Here is a 6,000-nt window from a genome sequence, read left to right on the forward strand (position 1 = left end):
ACTGTACAGTTCAATGCCAACAACTAATTGAATTTTCTCATATAAATTGTCAAGTGTAGACCACGTGCCTGATTTAAGGCTACATTAAACTAAACCTTAATATAAATTATTAGTATTAAACGGTATACGCTCTTTAAAACAAAGGTCAAACGATGTGCCCTGCTGTTTTAGGCTAATTATAACTAATTTAATTTTTGTTGGTGGTGCAGTTTGCGCTGACGTTGTTATTGTAGCATTTGCCGGTAAACTTGCACCTAAAGGGTTTTCCAATAACGTGTTATTTTGAATAGCCCGCTATTTCGGTAGATATCACTTTTGAAGCTGTCATTTTTTTGATATATGACAAGTAGAAACTACGCCATTAATAAAAATGAATCGATATTCTAACGCATTGGCAGAGACGGTTCGTAAAACTCGAACATTTTTGGGTCATCGTGAAGCACCTTGTCGGACGGCAATACAGAAAATGGTGAAAAAATTCAGGCTGTTGGGACAAGTTAGTTATGTGAAGAATAAAACCCGTGCATGTCGCTCATGAACAGCCGAAAATATTGCTGTTGTAGCAGAAAGTGTGGAAGAAAATTCAGGTTTGTCCATTCCTCGTCGTCCCACAAACTTCATTAAACCGTATTTTGCAAAAAGATTTAGGTCTTAAGGCTTATAAAGTCCAGTTAAGGAGTTATATACCTTGTGTTGGACTAAAAAATCAAAAATTTTGTATGGCATATTCTAAAAGTACATCATAAAGATCGGAGTATTAGAACGAAAGTTACAGACCGTGGAAGCGCGCGACCTTATCCATAAATGAAGTGCACGCAAGACTTTAGACGCGATTATCTTGAAGTCGTGTTTTTTGAAAATTACCGTCGCGGTGATCATTATTTATCAAAAACTATTTGACCGATTTGCATAAACTTTTTTTTTTAATTATTCGAAGTTATAACCTCGGGAATCTAAACGGTTTCCTTTTTATAATTATTTGATTAGTTCGCTGGAGTTAATTTTTTTTTCAACCCCTCAAAAACCGTGTTTTTGGTGCAAAGTTCTAAAACATTTTAAAAAAAAATTATGACAATCGTCCATTTTTTCGGGCTCACAAGGTATATAACCCTTAAGGCCGGCGAGCCAATTAGATGTCCTAAATTCAGTAGTTTTCGCGAAGCGTTGTAGGATGAGAAAAAAAACAATTAGCCAAATGAAGTTTTGGGTATAGTTTAATATATATTTGAACTAAAAAAAAAAATGTGTACAATCTCCAACAATATATTGTAAGCCGAGTTATCAATGGATTCCCAGAGCGCCTGTATCCAACTTCTGTACAAGATACAACTTGCAATTTTCATCTGAAAACAAAAAAAAAAAGATTATTATTTTTGATGTAATTATCTTCTATGTGAACTAAAAAACATCCAAAAACTTTTTTAAGCGACTTTTTTACCCAGTTGAAGAGTTTTTTTTTCTTGAAAAACCACTTTTTTTTCTACCTTCCCCAAAAATTCGAATTTTACGTGTTTCTTAGTTCACATCGAAGATAATTACGTCAAAATTAATAATCTTTTTTTTTTTTGTTTTCAAATGAAAATTGCAAGTTGTATCTTGTACAGAAGTTGGATACAGGCGCCCTGGGAATCTATTGATAACTCGGCTTACAATATATTGTTGGAGATTGTACAAATTTTTTTTTTTTAGCTCAAATATATATTAAACTATCCCCAAAACTTGATTTGGCTAATTGTTTTTTTTCTCATCCTACAACGCTTCGCGAAAACTACTGAATTTAGGACATCTAATTGGCCCGCCGGCCTTAACACAAGAACTCAAGCCGGCCGATCATCAACAACGTCGAGTCTTTGCTGATTGGGTCGCTAAAATACATGAAAATGATCCGGAATTCTATCGAAAAATCATCTTGAGTGATGAGGCCCATTTTCAGCTCGGTGGCTTCATCAACAAGCAAAATTGTCGGATCTGGGACTCAGAAAATCCAAGAGTTATTGTTGAAAAGCCTCTCTATCCTCAACGTGTGACTGTTTGGTGCGAGTTATGATCCGGCGGAGTCATTGGACCTTACTTTTTCGAAAATGAAGCTGGAGCAACAGTCACGGTGAAAAGCGTCTACCCAGCACTCATGTTGCGCTGTCCATAAATCACTAAACATTATAAGTAAGGATATTGGAAAAATATATGAGCTCAGAGGTAGAAACTTACTTTTACTGGTCAAAGACAAGTAAAAAAAAGTCAGCAAAAAAATTCATTTGTTGCAACCATTTTGCAGGTATTTGCGAAATAAAATGTAAATACCACGAAAAGCTCAATTTTGTAAAAGGGTCGGTATTTGCGCCAAACGTGAAACATATTTCCAATGAGGATGTTCTGAAAGAATTATAAGCGGAGGGTGTGGTTGATGTGTTGCAGTTCATGAAGGCAACTTTTTTTTAATTGAAACATTAAATACATATTTATTTACATTTCAGGGTATTACATCTATTTAACAAAACTAACAAGCGATATATTTTCAAAACATGGACATATTATAATATAACAAAGGGTTATCCTAAAGGTCCAGCGGTTTGTTCCTTTTCAACCGTCTTGTGTATATTGCTTAATTGCAAAAAGAGAAAGCTTCAACATTGGCGTGCTGTGATGTTATTTTAGCAGCGGAAGAGTTTATTGAGTCGATGACTGTGTTCACCTGCAGATCTCTGTGTATGCCCTCGTTCCGAACAATCCAAAGTGCTTAAAAGAGTTCCGGATGAAGACAACTGATAACAAGTCAACTCAAAGTTCAGTAATATTTCTTCCGTTCGCTGCATTCAGAATCCCAGAGGCTTTCAACATCTTTGGGTATAAAGTGAAGGTAAGAGAAGACTTCCCCAATCCAATGCGTTACAGCGCATGCCAGCTCTTGGGTCATACCTAAAACATTGCGAAAATGTCAAAATTTACCAAATATTTAGTCGTCCTCCACATCCAAACGTAGAATGCATACGTACAAAATGCGCTAACTGCCTAGGGGACCAATCTTTAAGATTCAAACTCAACGTAAATGTACATTAAAGCAAGCAATGGAATTAAATTACGTTCAGCTACCTTCCACGTGTGCCCCATTTTCCTTCGAAGGTCTCCTTTCCCAATAATAAACCCAGTACCACGCCAGAACAGCCCCAGTGCTTCTACAATTATTACTAAAACCACAAATTTGAACAATCACACCATCAGCGCACCCCCATTTATCCCCCAATCTATAAACCAATCATCCTTTAAATCCTATTTGACAACACCTGCAATTCAAACGTTAACTAATTCAAACATCCCTAACCCAAACCAATCGTTCCTAACCACCCGCTAATTCAAAAACTATTAAACAAAATTTTGTATAATCCGAAACCCGAAACATCTCTTCTTCTGATAACGAACGTTTTGATGATGTTCAGATGAGTATTTCAGCACCAAACATAAACGATCTATACAATAATCTTAATTAACTAAAGTTACTAATAAAAGACTTATTACATTACAGGAACATGCACATCCCACATCCCTTTCAAAACCCAAAAGGGAAAATATCAAAAGGTTTAATTCTTCTATCAACTCCACGGAAGCGACCATTTCTACTTACTCACTATACCTTCTACTGCCTCGAATTGTTTTTTTTTCTTGTTCACTCCACTCGGGAAAGGCCTCGACAAGACTCAGTCTTGCGTTGGTTTCTTTAATCTATTTTGATTTATGGCAGGGTAGGTGATTAGCCTGCCGCGACCAGTCCTAAATAGTGAGAATGCCCACCTGTCGTTGCTTAGGAACAACGCCTTCTAACTGTTTAGAGCGCCATCTGTGTTTCACAGTTTTCTGCCAGAAGGATCGCACAGATGGTTGAGGATTTCACTAAATTTGGTGTTTTTCTTTGTTTTTTACTTGTTTTAGCTGACTATTCTGAGTAAGGATGGAAAGAATAAGGTTTTGGGGTTGAGGAATGAGATTTTTTTTTAGAAACTGGGAAAGTGGGTAAATTTGAAAAAGTGCGAGGACTATACTTTACGTAGGATTCGAACTCACAACGTCTAGGATGGCAGGCTAGTTGTACTTACACTAGACTACCGAGGCCGACAACCCAGGCAAATATTTAATAAACCGGGCAAATTTTTAATAAAATATACGTTCGTCTCTTTCAACGCTCCGCAACGTGAATTTTGACAAAGTACCCCCTTTCTTTCAATATTGTCAAAGAAGCCAACAACGACAGTTGGTTCTGCGTTATCAGAATGACCCAGATTTATATCCGACCAATGATTTTCACTTCAGCAGCATTCCCCGTATATGAATCGCCCTTTCAAGCTTGCTCTTGGCCTTGTTAGATCTTGTGTGCCTTCTACTCATCGCAAACGTCATTCAAACTCAGTACACCCAATAAAACTATGATGGAGCTGGGTAGCACTGAGCATATGTGCTTTCATTCTGGTTGCAGCAGACCGAAACATCTACTCCTTCTGGTAATGTGATACACAAAGAGTAGCTTAACGGCATTTTCACCTTGCAAGCGATACCCTCAAGAAGTATAGAGCTGGCCTGCAGCACTCAACATACTGGATGGAGGAGCAGATAGATAGATAATGCAATTTTTTCAACAGAAAATGTGAGCTTTGATTCCAGTATCCACGCCTTCTTGGCAGCAGATATTGATTAAGATAAGTGCCCAATTCGTACAAATCATATCGCTATCATGTCAATTTCAAAGGCTGTTTTGTGTTTCTGAAGGCATACAAATGAAAAATGTATCGACCAAAGTACGACTTTTTTTGCTGAAGCCGAACCGAAACCGGGCAGAACTTTTGTGGCCGAAACCTAAGCTCACTCGTTCTCCAGTTATAAATTTTATCGCAACAACGTTGCTCCGTAATAGTTTGTACCGAGAAATATTTGTATTACGCCCATAAGAGTTATACAACTACGTTTATTTTTTCTGTTACCTGATAACTAATGTGCAGGAGATGTAATTTTTCCGCGACAAACTTTTCCTATCTGTACCGTAACTGCGATTTTCAAAAATCGCAAGCTTATTAAACGTCTCTCGTCTGACATTCACCCATATTGGTATACTTGTAGATATTTTTTGTTGTTGTAGCAGCAAAAACATTACCCATACATGTACAGGGAGTGTTGCTGGAATGACAGTCCTGGCCGGATATATTTGTAGTAAATCCGGGTCGCTCCGGTAACGTAAAACCGACTGTCGGGGGAACGAATATTTCTCTTATATACGTATAACAGTTATCACCCAACAAAAAAAATAAAAATAAACTTTAGGAAATAACTTTTATCGGCAACCGAAAAATATTTCTCATCATTGTTATGAAGTAACTTGCATTTCATTTATTGCCCAAAATCATTTTAACATAGTAACTTGCAAATCAAGAGTCTAATCTATAAAGTAACTTTTTCGTTAATTTCCAGAATCCGTTCAACATTTTCTATTTGTAAATTCGAAATAACTGTTATTTTTGGCACCTGGAAAGTTCTGCCGCTTTCTAGATTCTGTCGGCCACAACTAAAATTCTTTCATCCGAAAGGGCTGTATAAAAAATCTCTCGGAGCTAATAAATTTAGTTGATGAGAAAGAAAATTAACGAATTATTTTAATTCCACGAATTCCCACAAAAGTAAAATAATCTCTATGAATGAAAGGAGTGAAAGAATGGTCGAATAAAACCAATAAATTATATGTTAACTTAACATATTATGCACTAATTATTGTCATATAAAATATTTAGTTATTGCTTGAGCCTAAAAGTATGTGGTCTATTCCGTTTAACATTGGCAGCACATCGTTCCCTGTCGTGCCCAAAGAATGTTGACATTCCTTTCTATCGAATTTTTCCTTCTGTAACTTGGCCGCACTATTAGCGGGTTGTCGAGTGCATAAAATGAAAATTCACCCTACGCAACTTGATAGTCTTTTTTGCAATTTGCAGAGAAAAGGTTAAAAGCTACCAAATCCCTAGA

The sequence above is a fragment of the Anastrepha ludens genome, chromosome 6 (assembly GCF_028408465.1).
Source record: "Anastrepha ludens isolate Willacy chromosome 6, idAnaLude1.1, whole genome shotgun sequence".
NCBI classification, from domain to species: Eukaryota; Metazoa; Arthropoda; class Insecta; order Diptera; family Tephritidae; genus Anastrepha; species Anastrepha ludens.